Raw genomic sequence first — 21,252 nt, forward strand, 5'->3', positions numbered from 1 at the left:
CTTGTGGAAGAAAACAGTTTGCTACCCTTTTGTTACTTAGCTTTGCTTCTTAGGAGTCTTGCCTCTAACAGCGGCTGAGCATCCAGCAACAGTGGCCAAAAGCACCTTTTACCATACATACCTGGCCAGAAGGCTACAGCCTTTCCTTTTTGACGTGGGTCTTTCCAGAAAGACACAGGCTTTTGTAATCTCCATTCTGCACACAATGATGTACTCTACAAGGGAGCACATCACGAGACCATTCCAAAATATTGGCTGGCACAGAACGCGACTGATAGCTTGTTAAGCAGTGCCTGTCACAGTGGGTGACATTCAGCCCATGCGGAAGACAAGCAGAGTGGCTGAAGTGCACAGGCCCCTTTACACAGCAGTGATTTAATTCTATAATACACTTGGATTGCCACACAACATGGCTAAGTTTCCAAGTCATTCTTCAATACCCCAAGATAATAAGAACAACAAGTGGCAAGGCATACAGCACACACCCAGAAATGGCTGCTGAAGTTTCAACACCTGTTCAGAATTCATGTTTAGCACTAACCTACTTTGTTATTCTGAAAGGCCTAGAATCAGGAGCTATCGTGATCTGCATTAAAAGTTTAAGTGTTTGAAAGAAATTTGGACCTACTCAAAGATTAGAACATGACAGGAGCCCTTTCTGAAAAAAACAGGTCATCTGAAAAAAAAAAAGGCCAGCAACATGAATTGAGAGCCTGCCTTTCTATTAATCAATTACAAATGCAAAAGGCTCCCTTTTCTTTGACTGAAAAACCCATGCTGCATATTCCAGTTCTATTTCACATGTATTAGTTTGGTATAAATTATGGAGGTTTCAATTTAATCTTTATACTCCTAGCTAATTTTAACACTTCCCTCAGCAAACCTGGCACATACCAGAGAACTTTGAACAAGGCACATACCAGAGAGCGGAAGAAGCCCATAGATTACTACCCCTCTCCTGTGCTTGGTTTAGGAGAAACTAAATCTACTAACAAAAAGTCTCTCGTTCCAGCCTTAACAAGTCAAGGTCTCTGTGGTTTGAGAACCACAATCAGCACCATGGTCAGTGACTACTGCTCTCCATTTCTCCCTCTAATGCTCACTCAGTTCTGCGGTTTGAAGACACCTGCAGAACAGACGACCTATTTGCTCTACTAAATTACCTTATTTAAGGGGACATCTGCTTCTGGGAAAAGGTGTGGTCAAAAGATTTATCATGGTCCCAGCCCTGCAAACATGTAAGCTACTGAATTTTCCAGGACTACTCAGGTGAGTAGCGCTGAGGTAATAAATGATTTTTTGGTTTTGTTGTGGAAAAATGACCACACGTTGTGTTTGAATCAGAATCGCCTGAGGCCTTTTTATTTTCATGCATGCATGGGGGGTACCAGTAAACTAGCAATCCCCCTGATTACAAAATCTTGCACAGCTTATATAGCATAAAACCACAATTACATGATACATACTGTCTTATCAGCATTATTGCCATATTTGGAATACACTCTCCATAAAAGGAATATAGCTTAGCAAGCTTTCCTGTTTTTCACAGTCTGCCTTATTGCGGTTTCTAAGCTTTCCTGTTTTTCACAGTTTGTCCTACTGTGATTTCCAGACTTCCCCCCCAAACCGTTAATGCAGCACTATGAATCACAAGTCTTATAATTATAGATAGTTCTGCTTTTATACTTTTCCTCTATTCTGCCTCTAAAAACCTTTCACCTACAATAGACTTCACTAATGTTCAGGTCTGAACCAAAGTTCAGGCCCGAGACAACTAAAGTTTAGGCCCTAGCAAACTTTTTCCTCCACAGTTTGTTGGCCAAAACGAAAAATCTTTGTTTAAAAAATTGTTCATTTCTAACCAAAACCATAAAAAAAAACATAGGGAAGGAAATGTTTTTGTTTCAGGCTTCTGCTAGATGAATATAAACATCCTGTAAAAACATGATTGAGAGTTTTAGATTTGCATGCATCATCAGTGTAATGACCCCCAGCACGAGTTATCTACTTGGTTTGAAACCAACAAATTCCATGCTAAACCTCAGATTTCTACCACTTGTACTAAAGGAATAACTCCATTAGCTGGCAGCAGTAGTAGGTTTTATTTTCCACATGGTTCATCCACTAAAGAGGTATACAACACAGTGTGCAAGCATGCTTTTAACTGCCAAGTTACATTGCAAAATAGCACATCCCAATACACATGCCAAGACAGTGTTGGTTTTCACCTCTACCCTAGCCAAATTAAGGGAGCAGACATAAGCCTCAGGCAACCACCTGTACAGATTATTCCTGTCAAATGTGCAGTTTAACTGCTGCAGAAGATTAAAGTTCACTGGGCAGGAAGGCACATGCTAAAATATACATTAAGCCTGGCTGCAGAATGCCAATCTGTGGTTCAATGCATGCAGGACCAGTAGAGTTTGACCTCCCTCTGTGTTTGGTTAGCAGCAGTTTCCCCCTGCAGTTTCCCTCCTGCCTGTGGGCTTTCAGGCGGATCTGTGGTCTAAAACCAAGGTTTGGCCCATGGTCTTGATTTAATGTTTGTATAAACAAAAGTAAAACATTGTGTCAGGCAAATCTTAAAGAATTCATGAGATTCTGTAAGAGGGTCACAAACAGACTGTATTACAAATAAACCCCAAAAGTGAGATTCCAAACACAGATTCAATAGGAGCTCTGCCTGGCCTAGCCAATCACAGAAATTGTCATACAAGACGTGATGTATGGAGTATTTATTTTTATGGGCCTTTCAAGAAGAGATTTATACTCCTGGCACTTATGTATCAACTGCCAAAGATGGAGAGCTGCAAATTCAAAGATCAGGCCCTGCAGGCCTGCCAGTTCTGCTCAAAGACCTTATTTTCCAATCTCAAAACAGAAAGATACAGCACAGTATAAGCTCCTTCCTTTATGGGAATCATCATGTTCCTATTACACCTCTGGTGTTTAGGGCAGTGACAAAGCTCCTCCACTCCTGTCTGTTTCTGGCAAGTCTTTCAATGGTTCCCCAGCTGTGCCCCAGGTTTTTCAATTCGGCTTCCACAGCTCTTCACCAGGTTGTTTTCGGGCAGACTCATTTTTGCTTGCCTTCAGGTGTCCATCTTATTGCTACTCTGGTGATGGAATCAGTTTCCATCCGAAGCACGTGCCCAATCCAACTCCAACACCTCCTGGCAATGATAGTGCTCAGCTCCTCTTGGCTGCACTGTGCCAATAGAGCTTGGTTTGAGATTGTTCTGGGCCAAAAAATACAGGGGATTTTTCTAAGGCACGTTGTACAGAATGAAGACAGTTTGGACATGTCATACTTTCTCATTCCCCAGCATTCTGCACTATAAAGTAGTGTGGAAAGTACGCAGCTCTGATAAATCTTAAGTTTGGTTTTGGTGTTGTATTTTGATGATTTCCAGAATGTATTTAAAGTCCTGAAGGTGTTCCTGGCTTTACTGATTTTGTTCCGGATGTCCTGGCTTGTTCCACTGTCCTGGCTGCCCAAGTATGTGAACGTTTCTACATTGGTGAGAATATAATCCTCTATCCATAGTGGTAATGGTGAGGCAATATTAAAGGTCATGATATCTTATTGCAGTTGATTTTCAGTCCAATTTGCTGGCTGAATGCATTGAGTCGAGTTGTTTTTTCTTGTATATGGTGTTGGGTATGTGATAGAAGAGTGACATCATCTGCAAAGTCCGGGTCTTCAAGGGATGAGAAGAGTGTCCATTTTATGCCTCTTGGCATGTCTTCTGTTGTACGCTGCATTACCCAGTCAATGGCAATGCTGAAGAGGATTGCAGACATGAAACACCCCTGACGTACTCTTGTTTTGACTTCAAAACTGAGCTCACTGTGATCAACACTGCACATAAAGTTGAAATAGACGCTTTTGATGATGTTGATTATATGGAAAGGAATTCCATATGCTCGCAGAATGCGCCATAGGGTGGTCCTGTGAATGCTATCAAAAACCTTCTCAAAGTCTATGAAATTTATGTAGAGTTGCCATTGCCATTCTAAGCACTGTTCTATTACGTTTCATAGAGCGAAGGTCTGGTCTGTGCATCCACACCCTTTCCGAAAACCGGCTTGCTCTTTTCTGGGAATGCTGTCAACTGCCTCTGATATAAGCTGGACTATGATCTTACACAATACTTTGCTTGGCACAGATAAAAGTGTGATACCACGCCAGTTATTACAATCACTAGAGTTCCTTCCTTTTGTATCTTCACTATAACCCCATTGGTCCACTCATCTGGTATTTTTTCCCTTTCCCAATCTCATGTAAATAGAGTGGTGTCGGAGAAAAACAGAGTTCTCACTAGACCACCAGGTCTTTCTCTGCTTCCACAACGGCCAGCATAGATACTGCTAATTTAGGATTTACCTTGAACTATTCTGCATTCAGGTGCTCCGTTTTTTAAGGATTTGATGGCTTCAACGATCGCTTCCTTAGTTGGGGTGTCTCTGTTGTTATCAAGATTTTCTTCTGCTTCCTGGATGTTTGCTTCCTCTTTAGGTGGCTCCCTGTTCAGCAATTCTTTGAAATGCTCTGTCCAGCGCACTTCTTGTTCTTTTTTGGTTGTTAGTACAGGTCCTTGTTTGTTCCTGATGAGAGTGTTTGTTGGTGTCTGCCATTTACCACAGATAAGTCACGTCATTTTGTATCTTCTGGTGTCCGTGCTTTGTCGTGGCGGGACAGCTTGCATGCTCTAACGATCCCCAGAGTCTGTGTCGGCGGGGGCTTTTTGCTCCTGGTAGGTTCAACCATGCCAGATTGGTCTGTGGGGGAGGGGCCAGACAAAACAGACACTCTGGTCTTCCAGGTTGGGGATTAGGCACAAGGCTAACAACCCTGTCCCGTAAAAAACAAAACAAAATATGTTACGGAAACAGCATTGGAGAATTTATGGGAACACCCTTATTTGTATTATTGAGGCCAACAATGGCCACAATAATGGCCATTCTCCAGGCAAGTATCAGAGGGGTAGCTGTGTTAGTCTGAATCTGTAAAAAGTAACAGAGGGTCCTGTGGCACCTTTAAGACTAACAGAAGTATTGGGAGCATAAGCTTTCGTGGGTAAGAACCTCACTTCTTCAGATGCAGGTTCTTCTTGCATCTGAAGAAGTGAGGTTCTTACCCACGAAAGCTTATGCTCCCAATACTTCTGTTAGTCTTAAAGGTGCCACAGGACCCTCTGTTACATTCTCCAGGCAGTGCACAGTCAACCTGTTAAACTCACTACCAGAGGATGTTGTGAAAGCCAGGTCTATAACAGGGGTCAAAAAAGAACCAGATAAATTCATGGAGGCTAGGTCCACCACTGGCTATTAGCCAGGGTGGGCAGGGATGGTGTCCCTAGCTTCTGTTTGCCAGAAGCTGGGAATGGGCAACAGGATAGATCACTTGATTACCTGTTCTATTCATCTCTCTGAAGCATCTGGCATTAGCCACTGTTGGGCGACCTTTGGTCTGACCCAGTATGGCTGTTCTTATGTTCATAATGGCTCCCACTGTGAGCCCCAGAAAGCAGAGAGGCCAATACATTCTCGCAAAACACAAAGCTCATTCCTCCCACTTTACATTGTCAATGCAAAATACAATATGTACTCCACAGCTCCAAGTTAAGCACCAATCCTCTTGGTACTGTGGCAAACCTGCTTTCCCAGCTGAGAATGACAGGAGCTTGTCTAATGATGGGGTTTTTTCTTGGTTTCATGAGCACTACCCAGAGGTAAATGTTATCTTACTGAAAGGGACTTTGAACTCATTCTGCGGCACGAGGTGGCTATTTTTGCAGCTTCTCACCCTGTGCTCCCCCTCACAACCCTTGTCCAACACATAGAAGTTAACAAATAAATAGAATTTTAAATATGCCCAATAAGGAGATAATTAATCTTACAATAGAGGCTTTAAAGGTGGTGGGAGTTGGTTTCTGGAGGGGTAAGTTTGCCCTTTTCCCTTCTCCTCAGTACTCACAGCTTGCAAACAACAAACTCCAGTCTCCCAGGCTTGTGGACAGACAGATTATATGAATATATGTTGCAAATACCTGGCTTAGGGGACAGAACTCACAGCCTCTGGCTTCTTATTCCATGAGATACAGTCTACCTGAAAGCCTGACACTAAAGCTTGCTATGTTGCCCTCTTGGGGCTCACCTGTAAAAATACTGGACCAGGTCTCATTCCATTCACCAGAGGGCAGTAGTAACACACACACAAGCAACACCTTACAGCTGGCTTCCAGCAAATTATTTGCAATGTCACAGTAAGTCACAGCTCACAGATCTCCAGAGCACAGTGAACCACACTCACTGTTGTCATCCCTGCAGCTCTGCCTACAGCTTCAGAGCAAGGACAAGGAGAAGCTTATTTCTCACATTCTGGATGCCCTGGGCCCCCACAACTAAGCCACTATTTTATCCCAAAGAATTTCCAAGATCAGATTCGCAAAACACCGCACCACACATATCATAAAAAAGTCATTCATGAAACAGGCATGAAGTATAAATACAAAACAAACAAAACTGCAGCTAGAAACCCGACGCAGCAGCATCATAGTCTGGGTCTCTCCAAATTTACCAGCTGGAGACTAGATTAACTATTTGACTTTCACCTCTTATTTATACAGCCCTGTGCGGATACCAAACTTGGATCCTCATCTGATCTGCAAACATGCGGATATCCACAGATTTGCAGGGCTCTACTTATTTAGACAATTCTAGGTTGATAAAATGCTGCCATCTGAAGGCTTTTCTACAGCCCTTGTAAGGGGTGGGATCAGCTCATCTCCAAGTGTTCAGATGTCTATATATTAAGATTTAATCCCCTTGTCAGAAATCCACGTACAGAAGCCAGCAATTAGGCAAGTCAACTGAACTGTCTTCTCACAGCTTAGAAGCAGCACCTCCAGACAGGTGGTGAAGGAACAGTGGGCAGAGGTCATGTTGCTATGAGAAACTGCCCCATCCATTATTCTTCTGGTAGGAAGCTTTTACAATTCAACGAGCTTAACAAGAGCTCTAATACAGTTAACGGATATTAGAGTCCTTTTTTAATGTGAATTGGCAAGGGCAAGGAAGCCGTGTGTGTCTATATTACACCCTGTAAGTATCAGAAACAGTCTGTAAGCAACTGCCTGCCTCTCACTTCTGTGTCACACTGTGACGTTGCACTCCATATGCTTTATAAAAATATACTTGGAATGTGAATATAATATAACTGGAATATATTTATGCAAAAGGTCTCTTGTAAGGTATCATTACAAAGCTTATAATCTACTGAGTGTGTTCATCCTATTTGTATGTATGTATGTACCATTCTTGTATCTGAAACTAGAAATATTAAGTTAACTCTAAGGTCCTATTGTAATTATGCAAAGTGTGGGCCATTAATGGTGGTTTAGAATCTTGATGGCACCCATTGACTAGGAAAATTGGTTGTAGATGGTTTATTTACCTGCAAGCCTTCTTGTGGCTATGGGGGCCAGCCTGTGGGTAATGAAGAATGAAGTCTTACACTGACATGTGACCATGCCACCTGATACTGGGATCCATCTTAAACCCAGTGCTTTTCCATGTAGAAGGAGAGCTGGGAACCCAGAGAGATAAAGGATTACCACCTTGGGCCAAAGTTATAAAAAGGGGGGCCAGTCATGAGAAATCCCCTAGTTACCACCTGAGCTGTAACAAGGACTGTACCGGGGAAAGGATTAGGCCCAGACTCGGAAGGAGTCTAGTCTGTGAAAGAAGCTTATTGGAACATCTCTGAGGGTGAGATTTACCTGTATTCAGTTTCTTAAATGTATTAGGCTTAGACTTGCGTGTTTTGTTTTATTTTGCTTGGTAACTTACTTTGTTCTGTCTATTATTACTTGGAACCACTTAAATCCTACTTTTTATACTTAATAAAATCACTTTTGTTTATTGATAAACCCAGAATAAGTGATTAATACCTGTGGGAGCAAACAGCATATCTTTCTACCAGTGTTATAGAAGGCAGACAGTTTATGAGTTTACCCTGTATAAGCTTTATACAGAGTAAAATGGATTTATTTGCAGTTTGGATCCCATTGGGAGCTGGGTGCTGGAGATAGGAAACCTGCTGAGAAATTTTGGTTAAAGTCTGCAGCTTTGCGGGATGGTTCAGACCCTGGGTCTGTGTTGCAGCGGAGTCTGGTTCAACAAGACAGGGTTCTGGAGTCCCAAGCTGGCAGGAAAAACCGTCTCAGAGGTAATTTCAGCATGTCAGGTGACAGTCCCAAGGGGGTCTCTTTGACCGAACCCATCACACACATTACTACTGCAGTCCTCACTCAGACAAAACTATAGTGGGAATTATGTGAAGGTTAGGACTATAATAGCATTTAAAAGAGAACTGGATAAATTCATGGTGGTTAAGTCCATTAATGGCTATTAGCCAGGATGGGTAAGGAATGGTGTCCCTAACCTCTGTTTGTCAGAGCGTGGAGATGGATTGCAGGAGAGAGATCACTTGATCATTGCCTGTTAGGTTCACTCCCTCTAGGGCACCTGGCATTGGCCATTGTCGGTAGACAGGATACTGGGCTAGATGGACCTTTGGTCTGACCCGGTACGGCCGTTCTTATTTCTGGGGAAGGACCGCGGTACGAACAGGGCCCTACAGTTTTCTAAATCTCCCTTCAGGAAAAACCCCTTCCCAAAACCCTCCCAGAAAAAATGACCCAAGATTGCATGAGCTTAGCTATTTTTAATTACATGTACTAGATTCAAGACAGGGGAGGCTAAAACCCGGTTCGTAAGGCCCTTACCTAAAATGCATGAGACAGAGCAGCCAAACATATGGTCAGAAAAACAACATTTCTAGGGCCCATCCAGCATGGCTCCCAGTCCCCTCTCTCTTGCTCCTGCTCAGCTTTCTTTTCCTGTTTATACAGCCCAGCCCCAACGATGAGGCAGGGTGCTCCTTGATTGCACACAGACTGTTTCAGCTGTAAGCTCCAGACTGTTCCTTAAAAGGGGTAGTACACCATTCCTTCCTCCCCACCCCCCACCCCCAAAGCCCAGCAGACTGTGCATTCTTTCCTGAGAAAAGAAAGTATTTTGTTGTCAATACTGAAGATAACCAGCAACATGGAAGTGATGGCATGGGTGGGGTTCTGGTTAGGAGCACGTTATTCTCCAGGAAAAAGTAAACTTGAAAGCATCTGAGGCAATACATGAGCAGCAAAAACTGGGCTGGGATTTCTTAATTTTTTTCTCTCCCTCTTTGTGCTTAACAATCCCTTTAGGAAACTGCTGGGTGCCAAAGAGCTGCAACAAGGACATAAATAATTTAGTTTTAATTTAAAAAAAATATCTGGAACCACTAGCTTTAGCAAAAGGCGGAGTTATTTGGTCTTGCACAAGACTGTACTGAGTACACATGATTGGGCTCAGCAGAGGTTCAGTGATCCTAGAAATGTGTCTGGAAATGTGATCATGACTGATTAGATGAGAATATGCACATATTTCAGAGGAATTCTGTTCCATAGTGAACTCCTGTCACAACTGGGCTGAGCACTGCCAATTTTCCCAGACTAATTGCTCTTCTGGAAAAGGACATAAAACCAAGCATTGGATCAGAGGCATATAGTTTCTCTTAGTTACAAAAATCAATCCAGATCCTCTTTTGAAATTATGCTCAAGAGTTCTCCTTTGTCCAATACCTCCCAATGCAGCAAAATTTCACTTATTATATCCATAGAAATGATTCCCCTGTTAGATTAGTGCAAATGCTTCTGGAACATGCATGCAGATTGACCTTTCCATTTTCTGAAAAGAATATGATGAGAAGTGTCGGATGTAAATTCAGAGCCTCTCTACCCCAAATAACCTTTGAGGAGGCCAGAGACAAATGGTCCAAGGCACTTGGAAGATTAAAGTTCTTGGCTGGCGGGCAACCTATCTGGTTGGGGTCTGACAATGCTGAGACCTATGCACAGGTTTTCATATCATCACAATCCAACAGCTGGCTACTTTGGGATAGGGCGCTACCCCTTTATGAGTAGGCGGGCCTGGTAAGTCACCAGAAGGAGTACAGGCAGTCCTTGACTTTACAACGTTCGACTTACAACGAATGGCTCTTATGACGTTTCTGAATTGACACCCTGATTCGACTTACAACAATTGGTTTCGACTTTACAATGCTCGGTCCCACAGTGGAGTGGATTGAAGTTCAGAGTTACAATGTTTCGACTTACGACGCAAGTTTCAGGAACCAATTGTGTCATAAGTCCAAGGACTGCCTGTATGTAGTGATGAAAAGACATGCAGGCACAAAAAAAACCCCAGGAACCCTATTTGGAGCTATGGTGCGCTCTTGTGGCTAATAAATTGGGATCTGGCCTTGAACCCCTGGAGTCTTTGCATTTCCTGAGCTCCGGATCCAGTTGACCCTGTGTCACATAGTTGCCATGGCCTAAATGTTCAAACATGGCCAGTGAGTTGGGGTAATAACCAATTATAATCTCGAGCGCTTTTCCTCAGCAGATCCAAAAGCACATTATAAAGAAGGCAAGCATCATTATCCCCATTTTACAGGTGGGGAAAATGAGGCACAGAGAGGAGAATGGATTTACTCAGCAGACCAGTGGACAAGCTGGGAATAGAATACAGGTCTCCTGAGTCCCAGTCGAGTGCTCTATCCATCTGGCCATACTGCCTCCCAACTTGAAACACTCGAAGGGAAGCCCAATTTCCAGAATGTACTAAAACTCAGACCTCTTTAAAGTGCTAACTTGGGCTCCCAGAATCCCTAGTCACTTTTGCAAATGTAGGCTTGTATGTTTTTAGCTTTGTAAAAAGAGGAGACGTGATCTAATCAGCTCGATCACACTGATGTGCCAAGTAATTATCACGGTAGCGTTTCATTAACAACCTCCAGCAAAACTCACTTCAACACCCACCACCAGAACAGCCAGCTAGAAAAAAAGAAAAGAAAAAGGCCAATTATTTTTCATGAGAAATTTGGGCTGGGGGAGAGGTGCTGAAATTTCCCATTTCCCTGTTAAATGCCTCACTCTGGAAAAAAAAACAGGATGAAGGAACTTAACTGTGAGCTTTTATGTGCAGTCTTGAAACACACCTATTAGGAGCCAATCTGCTGGCAGAAATGCATTCTTAAAGGGCATCTGTGAATTGCTTCTAAGATAACACATGCAGCACATTTCTAGTTAGAACAAACACTAGTTCCCAATGACAAGCTGTGGCACTCTGTACCTCAAAACAGCACCATGGAACCCCCATATTCAACGTCATATAATTATGATTTACTGTGTACAAAGTATGCCTTGTGAGCTATTATTTTAAAAGTCTTGATCTGTTGAACATTAATACCTTGTTAGAGTGTATGTGCTATCATTGTATGGGAAGTTATGAAGTTTTGCTATGTGTGTGTGTTACTGATATGTTGGAGCCTTTCAGATACAACAATGGAGCAGCCAGACATGCTGATGGCCCACTGAAGGAATTCACACTCCCAAGAACTATCCCAGGATCTGTATACAATGGAGACTTCTCAGAGATAGCATGAAGACAATGGAGACTGCTTGACTCATGTCCATAGCAAAGGGTCTTTCCAGCAAGCTGGAAGAAACTATAAAAGAGGGGAAGTGACATCATAGAATATCAGGGTTGGAAGGGACCTCAGGAGGTCATCTAGTCCAACCTGCTGCTCAAAGCAGGACCAATCCCCAGACAGATTTTTTTTTTTGCCCCAGATCCCTAAATGGCCCCCTCAAGGAATAAACTCATAACCCTGGGTTTAGCAGGCCAATGCTCAAACCACTGAGCTATCCCTCACTTAGCCTCACTTTCCCACCACAACTTGACACCTGGAAACACATCTGGAGGACAAAGACTGACAAGGGAAAGGTGGTCCTGGGCTGAGGAGGAGTCCCAGCCTGTGTATGGAAGATCTGTAACCTGCTTGTACTGTCTATCAGGGTGAAACACTGCTTGATTCAAATCCTGTTTAGTTTATAGAACTTAGGTTGTGCACTGATTTTTATTTTCTTTGGTAACCATCTCTATCCTTTATGCCTACCATTTAAAATCTATCTTTCTGTAGTTAATAAACCTGTTTTATGTTTTACTTAAAACAGTGTATTTTGCTTGAAGTGCTTGGGAAACCTCAGCTCAGGACCAAAATCTGGTGCATATCCTCTCCACACTGATGGAGAGGCAGACTGGGTAATAAACTTATACTGGTCAGGCTTCTGACCAGGGCAAGACGGTACAGGTGTGGGGTCCTGAGCTAGGGGGGGAATTGGCTGGAGCCTCTCTGTTGTTGGTTCATGAGAGGCTGGGAGAAGCATTCATGTCTGTGTAAGTGCAGTACCTGGAGAGATTTGCAGCTTGTCACAGTATCACAGTGTGAGAGGGAACCCAGATTGATGGGTCAGAGGGCTCAGCAGTACCCATCACACAAGCATCCTAGAGCCCCTATTTATTTCTGACACACCAAAGGATTCTGATTTTAAACTTGACTTTAGCCAGTGCTCTCCTGGAGCATGTATAAATTATACCTTAGATTCTCTCGTGTTACAGGTATAAAACCACAGCAGAGTCTAAACCATGCACTTACAGCATAAGATGACTGGGTGGCTCTAGGAATTGGTAATCGACTACAGACCCGCTTAGCTCTAGGTCATTAGTTCAAATCCAGGGCAGGTCAATGGCTGTTCAGTTTCCACCATAAAAGTGAGTCTCAAACCAATTCCTACTGGACACAGACACAGAATGGGCCCCCTTGTGGTAATCTCAGCAGGGACTGAATAGGCTTGGAGAATTCTCTTTCATCGCAGGCTGGCAGGGAGCAAGACTTGCACTGTCAGTGCTGTAACCAGTTCTGTGGTGAGGTTCTCGGACAGCAGGGCTGCCAAAGCTAGCACCTCTCAGCAATGCTAAATTCACACAAAAAGTTAAAAATCAAATCTCATAATTTGAGAAGAACTGTAGCCAGTTGCCTTTAAACTATGACTTTTGGGGTTTATGAGATAATCAAATGTTAATGCAATCTAATATCCTTGAGTCTCTAAACAGCCACATTTAAGTCTACAATGATGCTTCCTCATTCTCCCAACATAATTAGTTTCAACTGGCTTCTTAGAAGCAAAGAGCAGCCAGCATATTTTGTAGTAGCTTTCCTGATCAGAAGTGATTTTGACATCCACTCACCTTTTTACTAAAGAATCTATTTGTGCCTCACCAGTTCAGAATGATTTTCTATCAGTTGAGTCAAAGCTGTATTTTAGCCTGGTCCCTGAGCAGCATAACTGCTTTTATCTGAAAGCTATCTTGTACCTACAAGCAATATTTTAATGCATATCATGGCATTTTAGTAGAAGCACTTCATCTTTATTCTGATCAGAAAGGGGGGCGAAATCAATCTTAACTCCTGATAAAATTTTATTTAAGAAGGTGGAAGACATCTTCAAGATTTAACGAGGGATTAAATGGCATACTGTACATACTTCATAGGAGTCTTTACACGCCTGTGCTCCCGGCTGCAATGTACGGAAGGAAAACCTTCACCAAAATAACCTTAAAGGGAAAAGCATCTTGCATCCTTAAAACAAACTTTCTTAGGTAACTATGCTATTGTGATGTTTCAAACTCCTATTAGATAAAGAACCCCGTTGCCCTCAGATTTATGTCTGGTTCTTTTGGAAATGATGCTCCCCAGTGAATGGTCTTGGGAGGCTTCTTCTTATCTGAGCAAACTCAGTTCAAACCTACAATCTATGCAGTCATTTCATTTTTTTATTATGTGCATCACCTTAGCAGGTCTCAATGACAATACCATAATCTCTTACATGAGAACTGTACAATGCCCTGTAGTTGCAGGATCATTTAACCAGCTTCAGACCGCAAAGAAACCTGAAAGGATGGTCTGACTGAATGTGAATACAACTGACATTAAAAAAAATAAATAAATAAAATAAAATCAACTATGATTCATTTATATAGCCCCACTTCATCCTATCACTGCACAAAACATGAGCCTCACATGAACAACAGCACTGTATGGCTTATCAGGATTCCTTCCCTTCAGCTAGTTACAGCACATTAGGTGTAACCCTTGAAAATATGTATAAAGTGGAATGTTAGAAACTTTTTGCATAAATTATATGCCAAAACTAAACTCTCTCTCACACACACAAAAAAACCCAGCCTAATTCTTATCAGGCTTTGATTTTGGCAGGTCTTGGTTTCTGGATGCCATTTAAAAAAAAACCATTTTCAACAATGAGGCACCAATAATTTAAACCAGGAATTGTACAAAGGGGGAAATGACATGCCTGAGAGAATTCTGCTAAGACAGTTTTATTTTAGCCATCACATATGATCAAGTTACCAATTACAAGGAGCCTTATTCAGTGTAAAATCAACTCTGACTTGCTCTGTAAAGTGACTCACTGAATAAGAAGCATTCTCACTTATCAGCAGGTGTTTGTAATGTTAAGGTTGGATCTCATTTCTCTTCAGAGAGAGAGAGAGAGAGAGAGAGTTAAAACACTGGCACAGCAACACAAGGCACATCTGACAATGACAATGCAATTTATCAAGAACTAGGAAAAAATCATGAAACTGTTAGAGTCTGTTCATCCCATATTATTTATCTTCTGGCTGATGCTTAGAAAATGTTAAGACGCTGAGGCAATCAAACACTAATGCAAACATAATTAAAAAATTAGATGCTGTTTGTCCCCTTATTACTTGAGTCTATAGCTCTATTTATAGCAGACACTGTATCTCCTAGACAGCATACAAAGTCAAGATTTCTCTCTTCATCATCTGTTTTCTCAAGTTTAACTCCTATGCATTATTTTAATAGCATGGAAATCAGGACATCAAGGAAACAACAAATATTAAAACCCACCCAAGTGCTTCTTTCATAGCACCAACAACCAGAGCTTTCTACAACTTTTTTAAAAATTAACTAACCCTCTAGATAAACATAGGGCCAAGAAATCCAGATATTTTTGTAAAGGGAAGTAAGTACATGCCAGGGCTCCCGACCCCTCCCTCCCCTAGCTTTGACTTTGGCCACCATGTACATATTCCTTCTTTTCCAGATCTAGGGCTCTGAACCAGAAGAAGAGGTGGTGAGTCCCCGACACAGCAGGATCAGGCTGCACCATTCCCAGGGGATAACACCTTGCAGAGCTGGGCAGCGCTGTCACCCACCATCCAAACCCCGCAACATCAGCGCTTCCCTTCCCCGCCAGGTAATGTCTGACCAGCGCAGGCAGGTCTGGGGGGTGGAAAGAGAGAGAATTACCTTGGCAGAGGTGGAGGCGCTGGCACCGCAGTGATCCGGAGTGGGCAGGCTGGTTCCCCAGCTCTCTGCCCCCGGCCAAGCACGAGTCGCAGCTGCCCAGGGGCCCCTGGGTGGGGGGCGCCCAGCGGCTCAGTCCCGCCGGCTGGTCTCTCTCCGGCCGCCCGCCGGTCGGTAGGAAGAAGAACAAATCACATCCAGGTTCCCCCCGCAAAGGGAATCCAGAGCGCGGTGTAAATCCGCCCAGCCCCCTGCAAGCGATGTCGCCTACTCCCCGCGATGGGTCCCCGAGCCCCCAGGTCACCGCGCACGGCCCGGCCCGGGCCGATACACCGGCAGGGCTGAGGCAGCGCCCTTGGCCGAGTCCAGCGGGCGGGTCTGCGGGGCTCAGCCCGGCGGACGGGCGGGCGGCTAGCTACGGAGCCGGCTGCAAAGGGGGGGCTCTTCCATGCGCTGAGCCGGCCTGGCTCCGGGATCCCCTTCCCCGCGCCTGGCCGGTCCCGGCTCGGCGGCTGCTCCGCGGGGAGGTGAGGCGAGGCGAGGCGGGGGACCCGGCACCGCTGCTGCTACTGCAAAGCTCGGGGCGGCTCGGGCCGGCTCGGGACCCCGGCGCGGGACGGCTCCCGCCCGGTAACGCGGCGCGGCGGCGGCTGCATGGCGGGCGCGCGAGGCTCAGTCAGGGCAGGGCGCGCGGGGCTGCGGCTCCATCCCGCTCCTGCCGCCGGAGCTGCCCGGCCGCCCCCAGCTCGGCGAGCCCCGCAACGGGCGGCGGCAGCGGCTGAGGACGCAGCCCGCCTGGCTCGGGGAGGCTGGAGAGGCGGGCGCGCCCTCATGCCTGGAGGAGCCGAGCAAGCGCGGTAGCGGCCGGGCTGCCGCCCCCTCCCCCCGCAGATCCCTACTGGGGAGGGCACGGGCACGGGCACGGGGCTGCTCTCACCCGGCGCTGGGGGCGGGAAGGCAGGGGAGGAGGCGACTGGAGAGCAGTGGCTGCGGGGGAGAAGCAGCGGGGAGGGGATGGGGGTTGTTTCAGCGGGACTGAGGGGTGAGCATGGTGGTCTATAAAATAAGGAGTAGTCTAGAGCAGCGGGGTTCGTCCTTTTTCACTGGCAGACTCCTAACAAATTTCGAATAGAGGCACTAGGTGCAGACAATTTGGAAATCTTAGTCACCTTCAGGGGTCCCAGGACCACCGCTTTGAAACTACCGGGCTAGAGCAGGGAGAGCGGGAGTTTCTGTCTCCCCGCTCCAGAAGAAGAGGAGACTCAGTTGCATTGGGAAGTGGCAAATTCAAAACAGATAAAGGAGGGAAATATGTTTTCACACAAGGTGTGACTAGCCTTTGGAACTCACTTCTCCTTGCAGGATGTCCTGTTGGCTAAGACAGATGAGACATCTATGTGGTTAACAAGACTTTCCAGATTATAAATAGTTAATACTAACAGAGTATAGGACAAAAACAAGGAGTTGTCTGGTGGCACCTTAAAGACTAACAAATTTATTTGGGCATAAGCTTTCCTGGGTAAAAAAACCACTTCTTCAGATGCATGGAGTGAAAATTACAGATGCAGGCATTATAGGACAGGAGATAAACCCTCATGTTTTAAAGGCAATCTCTATTAGTGGTAAGGGTAGGACCATCATGGGAGGTTTTTATTGCCTCCCATCTATATACTGTGGGGGTTCTTGCACTGTCCTCTTAAACATCTGGACATCGTCAGAGACAGGGCATGTGTCTAGTCCATTATGGCAATTCCCACACTTCTACCTGGAGAGCAAGGGGTGGGAGAGCACATAGGTCTGTGAGGGGTTAAAGCTACAGAATGTTTAATCGAACTTTACATTTATTTTCCCCATTCCTGGGGAACCTCCTGCATTTATTCAATGCAGTTAGTGAAGTATAGGACACTTGGTCACTCCTACCCATTGCTGCACATGTCAAGCTGCCTGCACAGCTATTCCCTATTATTGTGGGCCCAAACATTCAGAAATGGCTGTTATTTGGGGTGCCCCAGTGTCTGGGTGCTCAAGTTGGGACACTTTAAAGGTGCCTCATTTTTCCAGGGCTGCTAAGCATCAGCAGCACCAATGAATTCAGCTGTGGTTGTTTTGGACTTCTAAAAATCAGGCCCCTTTAAAGTGCCCCAAGTTGGGCCCCCAGAAACCACAGCACCCCAAATCACTGGTTCTAGCTCAGAGTTTTAGCCATAGTGCACAAGGGGAGGTGCTAGAAGCGCTACTGCGTGCTTTGCCGGCTGCCTGAGGGGAAGGCCTCCCTTCCCATGCCCACTGCAGCAGTCTGAAACAGGGCAGGCCTACCTGGCCAAAGCCCAGATAATTGATTAAGGGGTGAGCACATAGAGCAGGCCCTACACAGCTATTGGCCAGATGACTGGGAGGAAATCCCACCCCTCACTCCCTGCTCTTGGTTGGAGAAAGGGCATATACTTCTAGAGTGGGAGCTTAGCACTTTTGAAGTGGGGCTGGCTGTAGGCCACTTTATCAGCCAGTGGGCATAGAAGTAGGATTGGAAAGTGGTGCCCCATGGCTGAGGCTGGAGCAAGCAGGCCCAAAGATAACTTGGGCATGGGGCTAGGGATAGGCCTAGGGAGAAGCAGCATAGGTGGCTGTAGCCAGGCTGGGAAAGTGGCCTAGGCCCTGCCTGTGAGTCTTGACTGGAATGGTTGCCATGGCAACGAAGGCCTGTGATACAGTAGAGACCCTGAGCTCCTGTGGCACCCAAGCACCAGGGATCACTATGAGAGGTAAGAGATGCCTGTAATAGGCCTGCAGGACTGAGGCTGACATGGTGCAATATGAACTCATAATGGGTCAGCGATAGCACTCTTAAGGACTGTGGGCTCCATGCATTGTACTGTTGAAGTGGTGCTGTGTGTGTTGCTGAAAGGTCCCTCTTACTAATCATGGGCTCTGTCCTTGCCCAGGTAAAGTTGCTGGTATTATATCTGTGGTAAATTCCTGCCTCCCCAAAACTCGTGGGAGGGAGCCAAGCACCTTGGGCCTAGCAGGAAGCAAGTGGGGCTCTAAATGAGAGGATCTCAAACTGGGCAGGCATGACCCCTCAGGGGGTCACGAGGTTATTATGTGGGGGGTTGGGAGCCATCAGCCTCCACCCCCAAGCCATGCTTCGCCGCCAGTGTTTATAATAGTGTTAAATATTTTTAAAAGTGTTTTTAATTTATATGGGGAGGGTCTTACTCAGAGGTTTGCTGTGTGAAAGGGGTCACCAATGCAAAAGTTTGAGAACCACTGCTCTAACTCCTCTTGGGCATGTAGTTTGGGGGCATTTGGGGACCACACAACAAACTGAGGTGCCCTCCCCCCCCCATGCTGATCCGGTCCTACAGCTCCATTTTCCAAAGGGCCTGAGCTCTCAAGGAGCTGAGCACCTTACATACATAAACCACGGCAGTATTGCCAATTTCAGGCAGTGCAAAATCATGTCAGGCTCCCAAAAATTATGAGATTTTTGTTTTAAAAAAATGCACATTGGGTTATTTTTATTTATCTTCTGGCATTTGAAGTTTATGGGTTTGCTCCAGTCATGTTTTCAAGCTTTTCTCCACAACCACAAGGATTAGACACTTAGTTTGTAAAATTAAAGCTGAGATTCTCACCTAACATGACTCCAGGAGCTGGGGCTTTAAGGAAAATAGTAAATATTGCAAGACTCATGATGAAGGTACAAGACTTGGCAACAGTGCAGTGGCAATGTGTGCATGTTATACTCACAGATCCAAGTGATGCTGGAACACTAATTTAATTATACTTTTTTGTAAAAATTGAAATACACAGTCCCCCATGGAGGTGTCTGCAGAAAGGTCAAACCTATGCTGTGACCATGCCCTGCTCACCAGATTGCTGTATGCCACTGACCTCTCTGTCAAGATGAAGGCTTAAAGAGATTGGAACCGGGATATGCAAACCTGGCATTATTCCAACCAATTCGGTGTAAAGTAAAACACTTTTTCTTCAAAAATATAGGCTATGTTTATGCTAAGAGTCCAAGGCATTGATTTCTGAATGCTTGAAGCTGGCAGTACTGCAGTGGTTTATATATGTTCCTTTTACATCCTATTAATTTCTTCTATACAGGTTTCTTTGTCAGTCTCCTTTGTGAATCAGTGGAGATATGCATTGAAGTCTCTCTCTTTCTATTGACTCTGACACGCATTTTGGCTGCAGATTTTTCTCTTCCTTGAGTTATTCTTATACATGTTTTATTTCTGTTGTGGTGCTTTTTTGATTGTTTCCTACTTGTAACATTAATTGTGCTTCATTTTGTCAATGTCAGAATTGCCCCTTTAATTCCATCAATTGCATTCACTCTGTGGGTGAATTATTACATTCCCTTATTCCTTCCATTTTTTGTGTCAAAGTCACTTAATTTGTTTAATTAATTTTCATGTATGTTAAAGAATAAAAATGTGGCACAATGACATTCTCAGTCATTCTGTGACAGCACAGAGTGAATACAGGAAAGGCAAGATGCTGAATAGACTTGTACATGGAAGATTGCTGGGCTGTGGGAGGTGAAATGCTGTTGCTGTATTACTACCCTCTGAACCACAGTCAGATATCAACTATAGTAAATAGCTAAATATATGGAGATATACCTATCTCATAGAACTGGAAGGGACTGGTCATTGAGTCCAGCCCCTTGACTTTACTAGTAGGACCAAGTACTGATTTCTGCCCCAGATCCCTAAGTGGCCCCCTCAAGGATTGAGCTCACAACCCTGGGTTTAGCAGGCCAATGCTCAAACCACTGAGCTATCCCTCTGCCCCCATTCACATCTCTGAGCAGGCTGAAATAGGGCAGGTACAATATTTACAACTGGTAACGCCTTGCCACTCAGGATTAGAAATAGTCATGTGCTGGCACATCCCAGTTGAGGGGGGGCACCTTCCAGGTAGAAATGCTGCAGCTAATGACACTAATTCTGTTGTGTATGCATGATGTTAAATACTTGTACAGGGAATATGGTTTTAGCCTGAGCTGAGAAGGCCCCAGACAGGTGTGGAGGAAAATTGGGTCTGAGGTTTCTTCTATTTGAAGAAGAGCTAATGCGATCCCGGGATGCATAAACGGGAATCTTGAGTAGGAGTCAAGAGGTTTTTGGCACTGGTGTGATGGCTGCTGGAATATTGTGTCCACTTCTGGTACCTGTAACTCAAGAAGGATGTTGATAAATTGGTGAGAGTCCTTGCTGGCCTTGGAATCTATGAATGAATGAAGTTTGAGAATGTTGTGTCTGATTAAAGCGGTGTTGCAGGTCATTGTGTAGTTTCTATACCCAGTGTTCTAGGATGTGGAGCACAAAAGAGCTTTTTCTTGGAAACTCTCAGCATTATACTGCAGAATACTCATTCAGAATTTCATGGCTCTTCAGGTTATGGTTACTGTGAACAGAAAAATAGTCTTTGTCAATTTTCTAATTTTCCAGCAATCTTCTGTTTATTTCTTCTTGTGCTCCCCTGCCTGCCTGTCTTTATCTATCTGTGTTCTCTTGTCTTAGATGGTAAGCTTTGAGGGGCAGGGGTCATCTTTTTATTGTGTCTAAAACAGTGGGGCTGCATCCATGACTCAGAGATCTAGGCGCTACTGCAATAGAAATAATTATAATATTCTATTTGTGCATTACCATATGAAGTTGAGCATATGTATTACATATGAGGAAACAGTCTATGAGAAGCTTGATAAGGCTGAGTTTGACATCCATTTGGGACTAACTCCAGAAGGAGGACCTGTAAGATAGACAAAAATCTGTGTTTAACATTTTTCAGCTGCCTTTCTGCTTGGTGACTTAGGCCATGATGATAGCGACATCCCATTGAATTTGGAAGGGCCTCTAGTGCTACTTTTAATTTCTGAAGAAATAATTTGGAAAGTTTCAGGAAAAACAAAACAAAGCATAAATTGTACCATT

General features: G+C 44.5%; 1 protein-coding gene and 1 long non-coding RNA gene across 15 annotated transcripts in view; one reads left to right on the forward strand and one right to left on the reverse strand.

The window, feature by feature from the left end:
* Window positions 1-16,309, reverse strand: part of LOC101946279 (leucine-rich repeat and fibronectin type III domain-containing protein 1-like protein) — a 226,402-nt gene extending 210,093 nt beyond the window's left edge. For 9 of the 11 annotated variants that reach the window (XM_005311124.5, XM_042840489.2, XM_065571617.1 and 6 more), the window contains exon 1: window positions 15,308-16,280. The gene's annotated coding sequence lies outside the window, so the exon portion shown is untranslated. Of the gene's footprint in view, window positions 1-15,307 lie in introns of all 11 variants that reach the window. The other 2 variants (XM_005311120.5, XM_065571619.1) reach the window with 2 other exon arrangements.
* Window positions 15,059-21,252, forward strand: part of LOC101945990 (uncharacterized) — a 332,752-nt gene continuing 326,558 nt past the window's right edge. For all 4 annotated transcript variants that reach the window (XR_010593504.1, XR_010593507.1, XR_010593505.1 and 1 more), the window contains exon 1: window positions 15,059-15,254. This is a non-coding gene — a long non-coding RNA (uncharacterized LOC101945990). The remainder of the gene's footprint in view (window positions 15,255-21,252) is intronic.

This window comes from Chrysemys picta, chromosome 17 (genome assembly GCF_011386835.1).
Source record: "Chrysemys picta bellii isolate R12L10 chromosome 17, ASM1138683v2, whole genome shotgun sequence".
Classification (NCBI taxonomy): Eukaryota; Metazoa; Chordata; order Testudines; family Emydidae; genus Chrysemys; species Chrysemys picta.